Consider the following 20,479-nt stretch of genomic DNA (forward strand, 5'->3'; position numbering starts at 1 on the left):
GTCTCGGATTCAAAACCAGCAAGTGGTTGCGCTTGGCTAAGGCTATATACGGCAGGGATCCAGAAGAAAAAAAGAAAAATACAGAACAAGCAGGGAAAAAAGAAGAACGATGCAAGCTCGTCTGGAGTTTTCGCTTTTTGAAAAGCCTGGGGTCGTTAAACCCATCGTCTTTCCTGTTAGCCTCCCTCTACGGCTTCACCTGGACTACACGAACCGCGCACGCGCGCCCTTATGTTACATGTGGTCTTCTATTTTCCTGGCTTTTCTGTGTGCTTCTTATTTTGAGGTATGAGACGGAGAAGTTGCCCCCTCTTGCTCAGAGATCGTGACTATCCGTGTTACATTCCGCGGTAGGCTGTGTAACTCTTCCGGGCTCCTTCTTTCATCTTTTCATCAAAGTCCCGACAGGGCTTTTGAAAATGTGCAACACGTTCTTCTTGCTTATTTCATTCTTTGCCTGTTGGTATTATCTAACAAAGAAAAGTTCGATACCTGTTTTGCCATTCTGCGTACACGAGAGCTCTCGTCGGCAAGTGCAAAACAACGGTAAGTCGTTATCCGAGCATGCGCAGCTCTCGAGGTCTCGGCTGTGACCTTGCCAAGCATTTCCGGCACATTGTGAAGCGCAATTTTATGAGCATTCGAGTATTCGCTACGCTATACAACTGCGAAAAAATGCTGCAGTGAATGACGGTAAATATCTTGGCAGCTCTATTTCCAAGCACCTAAACGTAAAAAATGACCGCAGGCCGTCATTTTGTAAAGCGTGCACCACGATGTACTGCACACGGCAACCAATCAAATCGCGTTATTATCACGAGCACTTTTTTTTTCCCCACGCGGTTTTGGTGGCGCTTTCTTTCTTTCCTCGTTCACGGTGTTATAACGGTCTAGTCGGAACGACGCCGATGGCTCGTTAAAAATGATAAATTAATGACCGTTAAGGTGACGACCAGCTCTTTTTTTCTTTCTTTTTTTACAGTGTACGCATTCGCAGCTCTTCGCCGTATCATTACGTCACCGCGTCACCGTGGCCATCATCATCATCGCGCCGTCGTCATCGGCATTCCTGTAATCACCATCGCGAATTGGCGTATATACGTAAATGTCGTCGGCGATTCGCGGTCCAACGTGCCTATGCATATCAAACATATGTTGTCGCGCTTTCTCCCAGCACCATCAGCTCGACAAACCTCGACGGACGGCGTCGTTTAACGGCAGAAATGAGGAAAATGGGACGTTTGGCCACGTCGTTATAGAGTGTCCTTGTCCCGTGTAAAATGTGGTACGCCCCGGATACTTGCTGCTAAATTTGAGATTAGATCGAAGCAAACAAAGTTGTGATACCATATATAAGCAGAGCTTCTTAGTTTCTATCTGCATTCTGCGCACGGACACGGTGGGCCAAGGAATGGAAAGGTGAAGACTGGAGTTTCCGGCCGCTAATTCCACTGTAAACATTTACTGTACATTTGTGAACGCTATTCCGCTTCGCCACTCTTCTACGAAAGCAAAGTGAACAGAACATTGCACATAAATGCTGCACGCTATAATAGAACACATTAAGCGAGAGAGAAATCAAGGATAATAAATGGCAGGAAGGTCGACCAAACGAGCGTCCGGTTTGCTACCCCACACTAAGTGGAAGGGAAAAGGGAAATATGAATAGGAAGCATTGTACGTAAAACTATATGGTTCCACGCAAGAAGAGCCGCTTATATAAGATGAATACAAAGGGCGGAATGAATGACGCGCTCAACGCACCGCGGTCGTTCGATCAAAACACGGCGTGTTTTATTTTGATCGAGCGGCCGTGGTAATTGCGAGTTAACCGTCCACGTGCAGAATAAGCAAGCGCGCATGCCAAGAGCCCTTGGCATCTGAGACGCGCGGCGAGGCATGTTGCTATCTTTCAAGCAAGGACGACCCAGCCGGTGTCCTTGGATGGACGCGCGAGATATCGGTCGCAAGAGCGTAGAATGATCGCATTCGCTCAACTTCCACGCCCAACGTGCGCGGCAGTCCTTCCCGCGCGCGCGTGTACGCACTTGTGCACCTGCTTTGTACAGCGTGAACTTACTCCAATCAATCAATCAATCAATCAATCAATCAATCAATCAATCAATCAATCAATCAATCAATCAATCAATCAATCAATCAATCAATCAATCAATCAATCAATGATGTTTATTTAATGATGATATTTATAGTAGTAGTAGTAGTAGTAGTAGTAGTAGTAGTAGTAGTAGTAGTAGTAGTAGTAGTAGTACGACTGGGTTGTACTGGTGGGTTTGTGCCTGCAAAAAATTACCGACGATTACGTTACTTCCTAATGCGAAATTTGAGCGCAGCAAATAAGCTGTTTCACCTTTTCGATAGATTGAGGCAAAGAAATCGAGCAACACATGTATGCGCTATCACAGAATTTTTTTTTTTATTTTTCAAGCAAAGGTTCCAACTCCCGTACATCGTTCGGCGGAGGAGAAGGGAAAGAAATGCGGAATCCAGGAAGCGAGACCCGTCACCAGCGCAGACAAGCGCCGACAGCGAACCAGCTAGAACATCGAGCAGGCGCTCCCGCTCGAGAAGCCGCTCGAGGTCCAGCTGTTCCCGGTCCAGGTCCAGGAGCCGTTCCAGGTCCAGGTCCCGCGGCCGCTCCAGATCGGGAAGCCACTCCCGGGGCCCACAGAACAGGGTCCGGTTCGAGGAGCCAGTCGGTGCTGGGAAACAAGGCGCCACTTGGGCAGACAGGGTGCGGAGTGGAGGAAGAACTGCCGTAAAGGTAACTGGGGGTGCGGCGCCAGAGCATGGTTCGTCGGAAATAGCTCAGCTTAGAAAAGAAAATGCCGAGATGCGCAGCATAATCGAGTCAATGCGAGCCGAAATAGCAGAGCTCAGAAAGGCTAATGAACCTCGCCACGTCCCAGTCCCTAGTTCAACCCCTTCAGGAATCCCTTCGGCGACCCCCTCTCCCCAAACCCCTCGGGGACCTCACGCCGTTCCAGTCCCTAGTTCATCCCCTTCGGGGAGCCCCTCTCCCCAAACCGCAGACGTTCCCATGGTTGTGGATGCGAGCCACTCGGGCAACCCAGCCAAAAGAAAGGCCGTTCCCAGCATGCCCGAAAATGTACCGGCTAAAGCCAAGTCCGAAGTCAGAGAAATGTTGAATTCAATCTGCTACGAGATCAAGAAGATTACCGAACGACTATCTGCAGTGGATCAGCGACTCTTGGTCGTGGATCAGAAGTTAGACGCACAAAATGTCAAAATTCAATGCTTAGAAAACAGAATGCCAGAGATAGAGTCCAAGGTGCAGCAAATGGACATCATGACGTCAACCCACGTACGTCCAGTTTACTTCACGGATGGCGCGTTGGTACCTACGCCGCCACCACTGCACATTCCCGGACCGATTAATAGAACCACCTCCCTCGAGACCCTAGTAGCAACGCCGGAAGGCGCTCTATACAGCAAGGATGGCGCCACACACCCAATTTAGGATTTGGCAGTGGAACTGCAGGGGATTCCGCCATAAAAGATGCACCCTGCAGCAGTTTGTTCGCACTCACAAAGAAAAGCCGCATGTTATATTATTGCAAGAAACGATGACTGATCAGGTTTCACTCCAGGGATACAAAGCTCTTACTCTCCGTGGGGATGGCAGAGGAATCTGCACATTAGTCAGCAACAAGTTCACTTTCGTCGCACACGATCTAGGGGTCCGGCCTAGCAAGACGGAGACCTCCCTAGTAGAAGTCATCCCAAGCCAATCCAATACCTCTAGCATTTTTATACTTAACGTATATAGCAGCCCGAGCGATCACAGACAACGTTTCAAAACCATCATCACTAGGGCAACGAAACTCGCCGGAAACTCTCCCCTGGTTGTGGCCGGCGATTTCAACGCCCCCTTTCACGCGTGGAACTACACGCACGACACGGTCAAGGGCAGAAGCCTGTGGCAGGAGGCGGGAGATGCGGGACTCTCTCTATTGACGGACCCAGCCTTTCCCACCAGACGGGGCACCTCCTCGACCAGGGACTCTGTCCCGGATCTCGCCTTTGTTAAAAACGCTGGCTCAGCCATGTGGTCGAATCTGCTCATAGACCTCGGTAGTGATCACTACATCACGGTCACCAGCTTACAAGTGGAGCAGAAAAGAAAGAAGGCGTTCTCGGTGCCTGACTGGGACAAATTCCGTGAGGTTCGCAAGGCCCGCGCCGCCCGTGGAGAAAAGCCAGAGAGTCTCGTCCAGTGGTGCGCACTAATTCTGCAAGATGTCTGCTCCACCACCAAAACCATAGAGACGGATCTACAGACAGACAAAATGGATAGCAGGCTAGCACACCTTCTCGAGGCTAAGCAATCACTTCTCGAGAGGTGGAAAAGCCAACGCTTGAATCGCAAGCTCAGAAAAAAGATAGCCGAGATCAACAAGCAGATCAACGAGCACTGCCAAGCCCTGTCTAGGCAGCAATGGGACGAAATTTGCAATTCAATCGACGGGCAGATGCGCACGGGAGGGAAGTGGAATCTTCTCAAACACTTGCTCGACGACTCCGGCACCAAGTCAAACCAGAGAAGTGTCCTCGCTAAGGCGCTCCACGAAGCCAAGAAGTCGTCTTCGGAAAAGGACATGCTGGAAATGTTGGCTAAGAAGTACCTGCCGCTCAAAACTGTGGCCGATGAGGCGGCATACCCGGTATACAAAGGGAAGCCGAACTCCGCGCTGGACGAGCCTTTCAAAATCAGTGAAATCCGCCGCGCCCTACACGACCTCAATGGTAGGTCAGCACCCGGCCCGGATCACATTAACAACAAGGCTCTCAGAAACCTAGAGGACGCATCGATCGAGTTTCTTACAGATGAGATAAATCGGATTTGGGACCAGGGAATTGTACCTGAAGAATGGAAGTTGGCGAAGGTCATACTAATCCCAAAGCCCGGTAAACCGCCGAGCCTGGACAACCTCCGCCCAATCTCACTGACGTCATGTGTAGGGAAGGTGGCCGAGCACGCCATCCATAACAGAATTGCCGAGTATATCGAGACCAACGACCTTTTCCCTCACAACATGATAGGATTCAGGCCAGGCCTCTCCACTCAGGACGCCATGAAGCTTATCAAGATCCAAATCCTGGAACGCTGCACTCGGGACACGAGAGCCATCCTTGGTTTGGACCTGGAGAAGGCCTTTGATAACATCCGTCACGAGTTCGTCCTCGACGCCATCTCCAAGCTCGACCTGGGCTCGTCCTTCCATGCCTTCGTCAGGTCTTTCTTGAGCAAACGATGCGCCATCCTCAAGGCTGGAGATTTGGAATCGGAGAAAATGGAGCTGAGTAGAAGAGGCACCCCCCAGGGATCAGTCATATCACCACTCCTCTTCAACATCGCAATGGTTGAGCTCTCAAGGTGTCTAGGCAAGGTCCAGGGCATCGGTCAAACGATCTACGCGGATGACATCACTGTCTGGTGCGCGGGTGGCAGTGACGGACAAGTCGAAGCCGCTCTCCAGGAAGCTGTCGACACTACAGAGCGCTTTTTAACCAACACGGGACTCCGGTGCTCCCCAAAGAAATCGGAGCTCCTTCTCTACAGCCCAAGTAGAAAGGGCCGCAAGCCAGAGAACTGGAAACCCCCCAATGAAATTGACATTAATCTCTACACCAGTTGCGGAGATCCCATTCCCAAAGTCGCGTCCATTCGAATCTTGGGAATGACACTCGAAGGGACAGGCACAAATAGCATCACCATTCACAAATTAGCAAAGAAGACGGATAGCGTCATCGGTCTCATCAGGCGGGTAGCTAACAGAAGGAGAGGCCTGAGCGAAGAGAATCTGTTAAGGCTAGTCCACGCTTTCTTGTTGTGCCATTTTACGTACGTAGCGGCCATGCACGTCTGGAAGAGGGCCGAGCGAGACAAACTAAATGCCATGATAAGGAGGGGGATCAAAAGCGCGCTCGGACTACCAAACTACACACGCACCGACCGACTCCTGCAGTTGGGTATTCATAATACCCTGGAAGAGATTGCAGAAGCACAAGAAAGGGCACAGATTCTCAGGCTCTCCGGCACCAGGGCGGGCAGACGACTCCTAACTGAGATGGGCGTCCCTCCGGCCACTGTCGAAGACGCCTACCAAGGCCTACCGAAAGAGCAGAAAGATAACATCATCATATCGCCCGCCCCGCGCAATATGCATCCCCAGCGCAACGTAGAAAGAAGGAAGGCCAGAGCGGTGGCGCTCCTACGCCGCGCAACAGAACTCCCTGGAGGCAGCTGCTTCGTTGACGCGGCCCAGTATGGCAACAGCGACAATTTCACGGTGGTGTCAATCAACCACAGGGGCTCGACCGTTAACGCGGCTTCGGTACGAAGCACGTCGTCGCGTGCGGCGGAGCAAGTGGCCATTGCCTTGGCCCTCCTGGATGACGGACATGCCAATATCTTCAGCGACTCCAGGGCAGCCATCCGCGCCTTCAGCGTCGGCGCCGTGTGTAAGGAAGCCTGTCGCATCCTCGACGGCAAAAGCATCACCACCCACACTCTCACGTGGTTCCCCGCTCACATGGGATCCATCACGGGAGGCCCCACAAACCTCAACGAGCTGGCCCACTCCAAGGCGCGAGGTCTCACTTTCCGCGACCATGGAGAACTCCAACGCCGGCCCGCAGCGGTGGAGAATAGAGATCAACCGACCACATATAACGAAATTGCGCAGCACTTTTATCTCGGCAGGAGAGAGTTTCCCCTTCCACACAAGAAGTTAAATAGAGCGCAGGCATTGACCTTCAGATTACTGCAAACAGGCTCATATCCCAGCCCGGCTTTATTCCACAAAATTTATCCCGACACCTATGCCACTAGTTCTTGCAGGCATTGCAATGACATCGCTAGCCTAGATCATATGCTCTGGCGTTGCCCCTCGTTACGAGGCACAGAAGAAATCAATGAAGACAAGTGGTTCTCCGCTATCAAGAGCCCTGATGCCGGGGTGCAACTATGGGCTGTCCAGAGGGCCCACGATGCGGCGGTCGGGCAAGGCCTGACTGTCCCAACGTGGGAGCGGCCCGCAGCGCGCTGAGTCGCGTGCCTCAGGACCTTATTAAAGTTTCGCATCCATCCATCCATCCATTTTTCACACGTATTCCTTTAACAAAGACTCCACTAACAGTTCTTGACAGTCATGAAGGAAGCTTTGTGGTCGGAGAAATAGACTGATATATGTTCGACTTGGTACACCAATGCTTGATTCTCAAAGACGTTCTCGGCGGCGGCGATGAGCTTCTGCTTCAGCCTCGCGGTTGCTCTCGACGGCGGCGATGAGCCTCCCTTCGGCGGCGCGAACTGCAGGGTCTTCTCGGCGGCGGCGATGAGCTTCTGCTTCAGCCTCGCGGTTGCTCTCGACGGCGGCGATGAGCCTCCGCTTCGGCGGCGCGAACGGCAGGGTCTTCTCGGCGGCGGCGCTTAGCCTCTGCTTCGGCGACGCGTACTCCTGGATCATCTCGACGGCGGCGACGGTAAGCTTCTGCTTCGGCGGCACGCACCTCTGGATTCTGACGGCGACGGCGCTGGGCCTCTGCTCTGGCAGCTCGTTTAGCAGCAGCAGCAGCAGCAGCGGACGGAGGACTTCCATCGGTCGTCTCGCTCATGGCTCAGAAAGAACTGGCAGATAATTTCGCAGTGGCGAACGGCAGCGGCAATTTCGGCTCGGGCGGTGCACATATACAGATCCGCCGCCACCGATCTGGCTCTCTGATTGCCACCGCACAGGGCGAACGGCAGCGGCAATTTCGGCTCGGGCGGTGCACATATACAGATCCGCCGCCACCGATCTGGCTCTCTGATTGCCACCGCACAGGGGTTGCATTGGAGGAGGAGCGAAGAAAGGAATTAAGTTCGAGCCGGCGCTTTGACAACCGGAGACTCGCAGGAAGAGGGGGGAGGGGGGCGGCGTGTACACCCAGCGGCAAACGATGGGGGCAGAAGCGCGCGCAGCAAGCGGACAACACGATAAAGGGAGGAGGGAAGAGATAGCAGCGACTGACTGATGCCGCTGACACCGATAGTGAGTCAACCCCAGCTGCGGAGTTGGTTTCAGAGACAACGCCGCCGATGCCGACACAAACAATATGATACCCTCGCTTCCGCAGCGCTAAGAACCAGGTCTAGCCGTGGGAAGGTGGTCACGTATTCGTCGACGTGCCGGGGCCTACGTGAAATAACCGGCGCGTCGGCAACTGAAGAGCACCCTATCCGCCACACAAGAACAGGGGGGGGGGGGACCCTTTCCTCCTCTTTCTGCATGACGGCGACGGTGTTCTATGCAGTCACGTTATCTTGACTCTCTAGCGGCGTCAGCGGCATCCAGCGGTATCAGTCGGTCGCTGCTAGCGCTGGGGGGATGAAAGGGGGGCGGAGCTGGTTACGAGGCCGACGACAACGCCGACGACGACGCGAAACCCAGGAACGGACGCCAAAGAGCTGCGCTCTGAAAAACCTCGTTGTCGTCTCCTTAAGCGCGACTTCACGTGAGAACACGAGAGCGGAAGCTGCAAGGGTAGGTCCACGAGCTTTCCACGTGGGAACGCCAGCGCCAACCCAACGACTTCCGCTATATTTGCTTTCGCGCGCTCTCCGAATCTCGCATGCACGCGGCGCTGACGAATCACCCCGCGCAACTGCGGTTCCCGCATGCAGCCAGCTTATGCATTGGCTGGGACGGGCACACGCAGTGTGCATAGCGCGACATTGTTCTTTTCGTTTTTTTTTTTTAATCCGCGAATCGAGAAATTCGTTGTACAGCCAGTCAGCCACCAACGCTCACGGCATATGCACACGACCTGCGAGGAAGCTAAACCCCCGCGAGGCCTGGGAGCGCGGCTTCGAATTCGAATTTCATTTTTAGTGGCGGCCTTTGCGACCTATACGCAGCGATACATAACATTTGAATAGTAAATTTATGTTTCTTTTTTTAATTTGCCCAGAAATTGGCACTCATCGTTAAACCAGCTTTGTCAGAAACCGGTCGCACACGACTCACGTCGCATCACACGTTGCTTCGATCATTTACTCACATGTACAGTCACACCATGTCCAGCGCGGTGCGCAACAAGCGGAGGCCGAAAAAACACCGCAACTCCGCAGCTTATAGGAATCTGAACAATGACTTTTCTTGGTCTTGCACCCGCAGCGTATACCGATCGCGTGATACAACGATGACCGCGCATCGGCGCAATCGATGCCGGCTATACATGCGTGGGTAAAAGGTCGTCACGCGAACTGCATGCACGCGTCTTCCGGCTGCGCAAAACAAAGGAATAAAGTGGGCGTCCCATCGATTCCCGCGCTTTATACTGCGACACGGCACTGAGCCAGCCAACATTCACTTCTATAGTTCCACACCTTTTATTAGTAGAGGGATCGATCTACGGGCTTGTTTCTGTGGCTTCCCAGTTCTTGCCGAGCATCGCAAGTACCCCAGATGTATTTGACAGCCTTTTTTGTTTGTTTGTTTTGTTCTTGTTTTTGAGGGGAAGGGGGAAGAGGGTTCTGTCTACGTTTAGTTCTATACAGCAAGGGGCCACGGTTTCTAAATTAGCGTGGTCACCTACTGAACCTTTTGGCATTCGCGGTATTTTACTGTCTTGCATGCGATAGGGTAAGGAGCAAACCATTTACATAGCCTTCAAGCTCAAAACACGCAAGAGAGAGAGAGGGAGAGAGCTCCACGCGTTCCGGCCTTAACGGAGCAGCAACGAGCTCCTGTCCGCACTGCCGTCTGCGTTGCACCGCCACGCACGCGAGGATCCATGCAAGGCAGGGCAAGGGAGCTGCAACTAGACGTCCAACAAGACAAGCGCATTGTCTACGAGCACGCGACCCTGCCTATAGTCCACGGCCTGACCGAAAGGCCACGGCAGCGATCCACGCGGCCACTTAACAGGTGCCCAGTGGGCATCTTGGTGCAACGTGGGGAAGGAAGACAACCTGCAGCTACTGCATGCAAGGTCAGCCACTGCCCGCTCCACGGAGAGCCGTCGAGAAACGTAATAAAGCATCTTTTGTTTCGCGTAATCGCTTCCTAGAGTTCTCGCTGTCACGGTCTGCTGCTTCGAGAGTGCGATCTGATGGGGTAACTCGGCCCAACTCAAGCGCACACAAAGAAGAAGAAAAAAAATAACAACATGCAAAAATATTCGCTGGAGCATCACGTTTGCGGAAAAGCAACGCACGCGCGATATACAGGGCATGTTATTTTAGTTTTGCGCCTGCACATTAGTGTCAGATATGTGTTCTCACAGTTCGAAGGAAGAGATCTGTTCGGCTTAGAACACTGAAGCACAAAGCGTAAAGAAAGAAGTATGTGCATTATATTTTTCCTAGTTTGTCGCTTTTTAGTTTAAACGCCTTTCATTCTTTGAGGACGTTACGCGCTATGAGTTGCGGCAATACGTCTCGTCCAGGCCCGGCCAGCAACTCCTCATAATGTTCTCTGAATGTGTCCATTTAGAAAACGCGGTAGCCGTGCTGCATAGGCGTTCAAGCCATTGCATTACACTGCAGCCTAATATGCAAGGATACATCATAAGTAGTCATTGCCGACATTGTTATGCGTTTTGTCGATTCGCAATAGTGCAGGCGCTTAAAAACAAATGTACGCGTGCGTAAATGTTGCCAAACTATGTGCAAATCATTGTTAGCTTTTTCGTGTTTCATATTCCTTCATCTACTGCCATATGTATACATAGTAACAACTATGAGGGCTAAGACCTTCAGTGCATGTCAACGTATATATCTGGCTATTTGGTTTGTACCTTTACAAGTAAATAAACAATCCCACTGGCAGCCGTTGCTTTGCAAGTACATCTACTACAGCGAGGGAGAGGTCCAACGAACAATAGATGTATAGTGACGTCAACCGCCGCAAACAAAGCAAATAGGCGGCGATGCTCAGAACATACACAGAAGAAAGCGCCCGCGGTCCGCGGAGTACGAGAATTCCACGTCGCCACTTACCTCCCGCCCCCATCCCCTGCTATTTAGAAATCACAGGCCATTACGCAACGACATCCGCAACCCACGTATACAGGTGGAAGTGCGCGGCTGCTGTAGACCAGCGCGAACGGGGCGGCTGCGCCAGGCACCAGCGTCAATCTAGCGTGACGGCCAGCCTCCCCTCACGGCTGTCAAAGACAAGAACCTCGGACAGCGACGACGACGGGCACTTCCTTGCGAAAGCACTGTCAGATATACTGCTGCCAACCAAAGCGAACCTATAGCTGTTCTCGACACAGAGTATACACGACAGTGCAAGAGGCCCGGTGCACACCGCACACCGGGCTGTGTCCCATTGAGAAAGTGAGGCGGCTGGCATTGGGAGCGGCGCGTTCCGCTATTTTCGCGCGGCTGATGTAAGAGCAATAGGGCGCGCGGTTGCAAAGATAGAAAGAAAAGTCTGTGCCACTGCCGAAGAACCCATGTGTAGGCGGCAGAGGAAAAGACAGGCCGCTAATAAGTGGCCTGAAGGGCACGAGATGAACTCGAGAAAAAGGAAACGGGAAAGAAAGGAAGCAGAGCTAAGAAAGACGAGGAACAAGAAGAAAAAGAGGCGGCTACAGACGGCTTGAGTTCACACTATGGTCTTTATCCTTAACCCTCCCCTATAGCCCTCTTGCGCCATCTTGCCATTGTGAAAGTCAGACAACAATGGTATACGCGTCGTTGTTTTTAATATTCCAGAGGTCCGTGAATGTGTTCATAAAATTCACCAAAGTTGAGCGCTGTTGTGGATTGTAGTCCTCATAAAGCTATAGGAAGCACGTATATACAGGAACGGGCCAAATGAAAACACGCTACTCTGCAAGGCAGGAGTAGACTCAGCGTAAAGCTTAACCCGCAAAACGCGTGCGCTCTAGGTTACTATATAGACGGTGTTCAATCAACACAGTCCACAATGCAGGGAAGCTTGCCATGCAGGACTGCGTTGAAACCAGTGCGCACGTGAAAGGACATCGCCGATCTGCAGGTTTCGTGTCAAACTTTCTGCACCACAACATGGCGAGTGAGAACAACCGTCCCTCTCAATTAGCAGCAAAAAAAAAAAAGAAATTTAGAACTTCAGTATGCGACCAATGGGTTCGAAGCTCTTAACAATGCATGGAACCAACGTATACCTACTACAGAATAGAGTCTCTCCAGGTCAGACAATTCGCGAAATTAGGCTTCTCAATACACGAGACGTTACTGCCAGACGAGCGCGTACAGTAAAACAAAAACAAAAGAAAAAGAAAGAAAGAAAAAGAAAACGAACGAAATAGTATAAAGTGTAATCGAAGAGCGCTTCCCCGAGTATTAACGTTAGTATTTCAGCTAATAGTTACTTGTGTGCACACTTTCCTCGTCGTTACAGCAGACGCCTCTTATGAGTATTGCTCCTCTCCAACGATGGGCTTTCACCTAAGCGACTGTAACGGAACAGACGTCACAGCTATAGCGCACATTCGTCCCCTTTTTGAGTTGTTGCGCTCTCGAATCGCCTCGAGGCTTTCCCAGCAGCCATCAACCGCAGCTTCTACGTTGATTCAGAACGGTCGATCTTCATTGCGCATTTGCACGTCGCCCACGAGCCGCACGCGACTTCTCCGCGTGGTTTCGCCGCATACCGGCACGACGCCCACGTGCCAGTCGATCTCGCACGCCATGCAGGCATCGCCTCCGCGCACACACACAAACAAACAAACACGCACGCACGCACGCACGCACGCACACATACAAAGAGTACTTTGTTTCCCTTTTCTTGGTTTCACTTCGTACATTGTATCGGAGTTCCGCGCAAGCCTACGCAAGCACGCCTGCTTCGAAGGTGCACGGCAAGCTTCTACTCATCGGAGTCGTGTACATCTTCGTTTGACAGTTTAAATCGGCTTGCCGACAAACATGCGCGAGAAGTTTGATTAATCCCGCGAATTCTCTAGCGTTGAATATCTCTGGGCGGTTCAGATTATGAGTAAGGCGGATAAACTATTCTACCTGTTAATTGGATAAGAATGCCTTCCGGAAGCGCGTCCCGGCTGTTCCGGCCTGGAGACAAGTGCAGGGGTGGATGCAGCATATATAGCTGGCTGCTTCTTGGCCTGGCAAACATTGCGGCAATCATAATTCACCTTCCTTTTTTTTTTCGTTATGCCAATAGAAAAATGGATAAGGTGTACAGATCACGCTAAGGGCACGTCATGTTGAGTATAGACATTTAAGATGTAAGGAAATAATATTCATAATGAGAGTTGGTTCCGCGATGGAGGTTACAGTGTTTCGAACTCATCATTTTCAATGTCTGATTTTTCAGTGACCGCCGATGCTGATATGAGGCTTCAGGTTTCGAATGGCGGTATAACGAGGTTTGAATCAACACAAAGTTGCCGGGGCAGGTGTTTGTCGGTTTAAATTATAGCCAGCTAAAACGCATGCTTAATATCACTGTCTTGCGGGCTTCACTACGTAGGCGAAAGACCTCTCTTAGAAGACGACGGGGGATGGTATCTCATCCTGCGGATCCGGTTGATAGTGTCCCAGGCGGCGGGAAATCGGAGGAGGCAAAATGAGATAACTGGATGTCCTAGGGACCCAGTCTTTCCAGCAGTCTCCAATTACCTGCGATATCCAAGGAATGACGGAGGGAAGGAATTCCCTTAGTCGCTTCAGCTCCTATAAATTTTCCCTTGAGATTCGCGTATTTCTTGGACACATCGCTCAACAAAGAATGCGTGCAAACTAAGCCATAGACTTTCAATTATATGTTTTAGTATCTAGAACGTCTCAGTTTTAGCAGCTAACCTAGCTCTTCGGTGTTTATATACGAAGCGTCACTGGCAGTTGCCAAGAACTTAGGCAGAGACCTTGCACATGCTTCTAGTTACATGTACGGCTACAAGCGGCACAGTCGAGACAAATTTTCCTTGCCAAGCGCGAAGCATTCCGCGCCGGCTCGGAACTCACCTCAAGATTGCATCTGCCGCCAAAGGGGTCACTGTCGCCGACTCGAGCGAATAGCCACGCACTCTCACGCACGTACACCACGTCGCTCGTATATTTCGAGAAGGCGGAAAAGAAGCCTCGTCCCTGGCCGCTGCTCTCGCAACTCAGCAGCGGACAAACAAAACTCAAGGGCACACACACCACACGCACAATTATTTTCTTTCTCTTTCCTTGCCGCGACGTCGCTGCCGTCCAAGGATGCTTCCTCTCGTTAAGCTCACACGAGGCTCGGCGTCTGTCGTATGCGCCGAGCCAGCGACGGCAGCAGCAGCAGCAGCAGCGGTAACGGGCGGGGTCAACGCCGCTGACAAGCAACGGTAAACCGCGTGCCGTAGAACGGTTGCAGCAGGACGCAGGAGGAGCGATGAGGCGAGAAAAAAATAAAAGGCAGCTCGCGCGGCGTCGCTCTTATTCTCGACAACGCGCGGAGGATGACAACAGCAGCCGGGCGGCAACAGCGCCAGAGGGGTGCAACACTCACACTTGGTGCCAGAGGTGGCGGCGCGTGCGCGGTCACGAACTTGCCGTCGCGTCGACTCTGGGGTGCGCGAGCGCCGGGCCCTGGGAACCGAGTGGCCGTCGTCGGCCGAACGCTCGTTCCGGCGGCGGCGGCAGCGTCGGAGGCGCTGCGCTCTTGGCGGAGGTGCGCACCTTCTCTCTGCCGACGGGGTCGGGAGAGGGCCGAATGACACGGCTAACCGCCGCTGCAGAGGCCAGGAAGGAAGGAAGCGCCTCCTCCGCTAAAGGAGTGGGCCCTCTGCTCCCCACAGCCTCTTCCTCGAACGATGTACCAGCAACAGCAGTTGGGGACTTAGTATGGTTAGTTAGTAGTTAGTAGAAGCATAGTAGTAGTAGTAGTAGTAGTAGTAGTAGTAGTAGTAGTAGTAGTAGTAGTAATAGTAGCAGTAGTAGCTACTGTTGTAGCAACTGGGCAGCGGTATACGAAAATAATGTCTGTACCGTGGGTGCCGGTCAACGTTGTCTAGGAAGTCGGTCCATGTCGCCACTTCGGCCAGTACAGTAACCGGGAGCCTAACGATATGTGAGGTATCATCCCTATCAAAGAATCCAGCGTGGAGGTGTTGGCGCTTCGGTTAGCGCATAGAAGCCGGGGCCACCACAATGGTTTGGTTATGTTATTCAGTGGAGTTGGTTACTAGCAGAAATTTAGATATGGGGCTACTATAACATAAGATAAAACGGCGCAACTAAATGGGAAGAAAGGAGAAAACACGCACTAACCAATTGCGACCATTACCAAGATGTTGACGGTACTGTCCTAGCTAAGCGGGGACGGGGGCAAGGAAAAAAGAAACGGGCTCATACACTGATTCGGAGGTACCGCCGAAAGTGTGCGTCGGTCTGGTGAGATCGCGTTGGCAACAGCCCAGGTACTGTCTCCACTACGTTCTTGCAGATGGAACCGGACCAAAACGAACATTGTCGTTCACGCGGTGTGCACATCTCGGGTGTCGTATAAGCGTGAATTCTCAGAGCCGTCACAGATGCGTCAAGAGGACGTTCGGCAGCATGCCGAAAGCCGAGGGAGAACGTAAAAACGAAACTAATAAGAAATAATGCCTACTTCCATAAACAGTAGGGACGACTACCGTCAACAAAGGCGTTTCCCTCGCCGGCAACGCGTCCCGCATACAATAGTCGAAGCGGGCGTGGCGACAGCACCCTTGCATCCGGAGATGCCGCATCCGCCAACATCAACACGCGCTCACCGGGAGCCGGAGTGCCTACTTCAGCCGACAAGAGGGGAGGAAGGCGGTCAGGGCGTATGCGTGCGGGGCGAAGGAGTGGTGGAGAGAGAGAAGGGGGGGGGGGGTGAATATAGCCGACGTGCCGCCGGTTCCGGCATCACGCGCAACCTGTCCGCGGCACGGCGCGTCTTTTCACGGTGAATGCGAGAAGAGCACGGAGAGACGGCGGCACACATATCACCGACGCGTCCTCCGCGGATGCCAGCATTCCGCAGGATTATTTGCGGTTTTCCGCGCGGCCCCTTTCCAACATGTGCCGACGTCGTAGCGCATGCGACACGTCGTGCGTGTAAATTTAGTTCACTACTGTGTAAAAGCACCGGGACACACGTGTCCGGTATGGAACGGAGCGCGAGACAAGAGACGCCCTTCCCTCGTATATCACCTAATCCCCTTTCCCCTTCCCCGCGAGAGCCCTGCTACTTTCAGGCCGCCTAAAGCTACAAAACGCCGGTGTCCTGTGTACTTCTAGATCTTGTCCTTGCTCGTGCATTGAATTCTGATCAACTTACGGCGCAGGTAGAATTTAATGAAGTTTGTGGCCCAGCGAGTTGGTTGGCGTTAGGTCGCCTCATGTTAAAGCAGCGTGAGAGTTAGCCGAGTCACCTTAACTCGTTGCCCTCTGTATTGTATATCTCGATCGACCTCTGTTGTTCTGCTTGCTAACCTCCTTCTTCATGAGGCGATATCTGAAGCTCTGGAAATGGTTGGTCTCGGCGGTCGACTCTATCATTGGACACGCAGTTATTTATATATGCGGTCTCTCTTTGTGAATACCGAAGACGGCCCAACTTTACACTATACACCCAACGTGGAGTTCCGCAGGGTGGTGTCTTGCGGTCTTGAGCCCCACACTCTTCAACCTTGTGCTCATTTGTGTCGTAGAATGCCTACCAAATACAGTGAAGTTGTCAATCTATATATGCCGATGACATCTGCGTCCAGACATCTGGAGTGACGCGTCTTCAAGTGCGTGCAAGGCTAAAAAAAAAAGAAAAAATCTGCGACGTTGATAACGACGTATCTTAGCGAACAAGGCCTAAAGATTTCCCCAGAAAAATGTGCATTAGTCGCGCTTAGCTGGAAACCAATGACTTCCTACGTCATATCCATCGATGGACAAAGTATCTCTTATCTCAGGACGCACAGGTTTTTGGGGGGTAATCACTGACCGTGACTTCTGCTACAGTCCTCATGTGGCCGACCTAAAAAAGCACCTGACAGCCCTCTCTCATATTTTAATGTTTCTTAGAGGAAAAACCTGGGGTATACTTCAGTACACGTGATGATGCAACTGCACAATACGCTGTTTCTTGGGTATCTGAGGTGCAGCTTGGCAGTGCTGACCAATACCTGCACAACTAACATTCGTACACTCGAAAGTGCTCAGACCCAGGCGCTTAGAATTTGTCCAGGGTTGCCATGATGTGCATTAACATCAGAAGCCATTGCAATTACGCTTGACTACCCAGCCAAAATTCACATTGTTATCGAAGCGCTCAGAGCACACGTCAGGCACCTTGCTCGCGCCCCTCTCCACTATCTCGCCTCAGTGTGAGAAGTCCGACCACGCACCTCTTTTCGTCGGCGATATTGCCTTATCGTGTACACCTTCCATCAGATTACACAGCTGCAGGGAGAGTTTTGTTTCCCCCTTGGTGCTTGGCTCAGCCGCAAGTTCAACTGACAGCTAGTACCAGAAATTCGAACGAATGCGCAACTCTCATCCCCAATTCTCAAGCTACTTTCACTGATCTTGCTGTATGAAAAATACAATAATCATACCCAGCCACCCTGGTCGGTTCTGCAGGATCAGGGGTCTTTCCTGCGAAAGTCATCACCTTGAAGTTCAAGACATGGCCCCAGACGACACCGACAGCCACGAAGCTTGCTGCTCTTCGCAGTGCACTTCGCATGATTCGAGAGGAACCACCTCAAAAATGGAGTGTCTTCAGTGACTCCAAGCCAGCTGTGCATTGCTTGCTTTCGGCCTTACGCCGTGGACCCTACGAACAACTAGTTTTATAAATCCGACAGCTCCTTCACCGCCTCGTCGAGCAAGGACACGACGTCATATTTCATTGGCTCCCTAGCCACTGTGGCGTAATGGGCAAAGAACATGCCGATGAAGCTGCTCGATATGCTCACGAAGACGGCGTGTAGGAACCAATGCCGCTGTCAAGAACAGATGCACCATGCGAAACTCCGAGTCATGCATACAATGTTGTGGAACACAACTAGTTTCCAGCACACACGTCTGCAGCGACTGGACCCCTGTCTTCAACTTCGTCCTCCTCCTGGACTATCCCGACAGAAGGTAACGGTAAAAGCAACACCAAGCCTGTGGCTTGGTGTTGCATTTACAAAATCATTTCCTATCCGAATCAAAATGGAAGATAGTGCTGCATGTGAACACTGCGGCAACGAGGAAACTATCGAACACGTTCTTTGTCATTGTCCCCGATACATCGCACACAAGTAGTCAGTCACGACCGCGCTGGCGCGTCTTGGCGACTGGCCGCTTTCGGAGCAGACCGTCTGGAACGCCGAACTACGCAGTCGTCGCACCGCAAGGCAGTCAAGGCGCTCTTGAAGTTCTTGCGTTCGAGTGGCCTATTAGAGAGACTAGTTCTCATGGACGTTCCCAACCTCATCTATTTATTTTTCTTGTCATTGCTTTTTCTCAGTTATTTCCTTCCGTCTTTGATTTCCCATTACCCTTGCCACAGTGCAGGATAGCAAACCATAATCCCCTTGTCTTTCCCACGCCGTTTATATCCCTATCTCCTATCTTGGTGGAAACTCAGAAGAGTGCCGCCACTTCCCTGACGGTCAACGGATTAACATTTAAGTTACGGCTGACGTCTATACACTGAAGCGAAATAAACAGAGGTGCATTGCTTCTTTGCTCCTTGTCGCGTGCTGTATGTTTAATTTTGTTCTTGCAGATCTTTGGGCTATGTCTCCGATGTTAGCGAGAGGCTATTTGCATATTTGTTACTTCTCGCAGTAAATGTCACTCGTCTCCTTTTCCTTTTTCCTTCTCAGTCGTTATTGCCTGACAGTTACAAAATAGTTGCCGTCTTCGTTTATCTTGTTAATGTAATAACAAGAAGGAGAAATTCCGGCGCTCTTCCTCGTACCCCACATGGATCATGCATCGTTCAATTAAGGTAATTTATGACTCCATTACTTTGCGTCCTTGACCTCACAAGAAAAAAAAACGAGAGAAGCCCAGCGAATCGCATTCATTACGACAGTAAAATCCGGTAACGTGACACGGGACCGCCACCGCTAGTGGTTTTCTTGAAAGGGATATCATTTCTTGCGCGCCACTGCCGAGTCCGAGAGGCTGCATTGACGTCTATGGCTCTGAAAAGGCCTGGGTGCCAGCAACAGGCCTAACAAAAGCCCCCTCGCGGCGCCGAAGAAAGACGCGGACGTCCCGTAAATTTCACAACGCGTCGCCCGAGTCGCCCTTGTGAGCTTTAATCAGCTGCCACGCTGTGCACATATATACGTATACGCGACAACAGGATGTTGCCCCCGAAAAGGAAGGCACGCAGCTGGTTTGCCTCGGCTGAATTAACAGACAGTCCTTTTCCATCCACCGACCAGCGCGATTATGGCCGCCCGTCCGGTCTTTTTCTTTATCGTGCCCCGTCTGGCTTATACGCGTGTTCTTGCTTGCGCTGCTTCACAAACGCAAGTGCAATCGAGATGACGTCTCGTGCGACGATGTTGCGCGAACCCCTCAGTCATGCGAGCTCGCCTCAGCGGCGTCCTTACGTTATTCATCCATCGTGTAACCGATCGTAGCAGCACAGGCCCCGTGTCGCAACTGTCGCGCGTCAGTGCTCAGTCAGCAAGAAGACGAAGGCAAAGAAGAAGGAAGAAGAGTTTTAAGTTGAAAGAAGTGGAAGCATCGGCGCGAAACTTGGATCTACATGTTTTCAGCTCCTCAACACCAACTTGAACTCGAAGCAAAGCAAATATTTGTTTTTTCCCATGTATCTTCATATGTGCAAACTAACCTTCCTCAGTGAAACAAAAGATCATATATTGCTTGAACAGCGATTCACAGCAACAGTATGACTTTCTTGTGCGCGCACTACGAAGTATGGCATCATAAAAGAAACCTCGATAAAACAGCGTTACTGTGGATGTGATGCACCAAAGAACAACGCCACAAAATGGGCATTCTTTTTGTCGACGAGTTATTGTGCGCAAGAAGGTGAATACTGGAATATAATTTACCTATGCGGCACGGAAACACCTGACAGACAGAAACAGCATGCACATAACCCGGGGATCGTTATTGTATGTGATCATATGAGCGTAAATAGAGAAAAAGAAACTGCGAACAGCGCATTAACATAGTTTTCTAGGCGTATTTTCTAGTTTTCATAGTTTTCTAGGCGTAAGAACGTATCAAAAGATGACTAGAGGACGCATAAGAATTACTGCAAGAGACAGGTCGTTCAGTTATGGCGGATAATATCACGAAGCTTACCCGCCGACTCGGCACCATTAGTGGAACCAGAAAAAAAGCTGCCGAATCTGCGCTCGTAGGTTCGCAATCTGCGCCCCGTCTTTCCGCATACGTAGACCGTTAAGAGAACGCATCGTTCGCGAGTTCTCTCTAAATTTGCGAGAAACGCGTTTT

General features: G+C 51.5%; 1 protein-coding gene across 2 annotated transcripts in view; it reads right to left on the bottom strand.

Annotated features, from left to right (window-relative positions):
- Nucleotides 1-20,479, bottom strand: part of LOC139054702 (plasma membrane ascorbate-dependent reductase CYBRD1-like) — a 183,322-nt gene that overhangs the window by 49,874 nt on the left and 112,969 nt on the right. The window lies entirely within an intron of this gene.

This window comes from Dermacentor albipictus, chromosome 1, assembly GCF_038994185.2.
Source record: "Dermacentor albipictus isolate Rhodes 1998 colony chromosome 1, USDA_Dalb.pri_finalv2, whole genome shotgun sequence".
Taxonomy (NCBI): Eukaryota; Metazoa; Arthropoda; class Arachnida; order Ixodida; family Ixodidae; genus Dermacentor; species Dermacentor albipictus.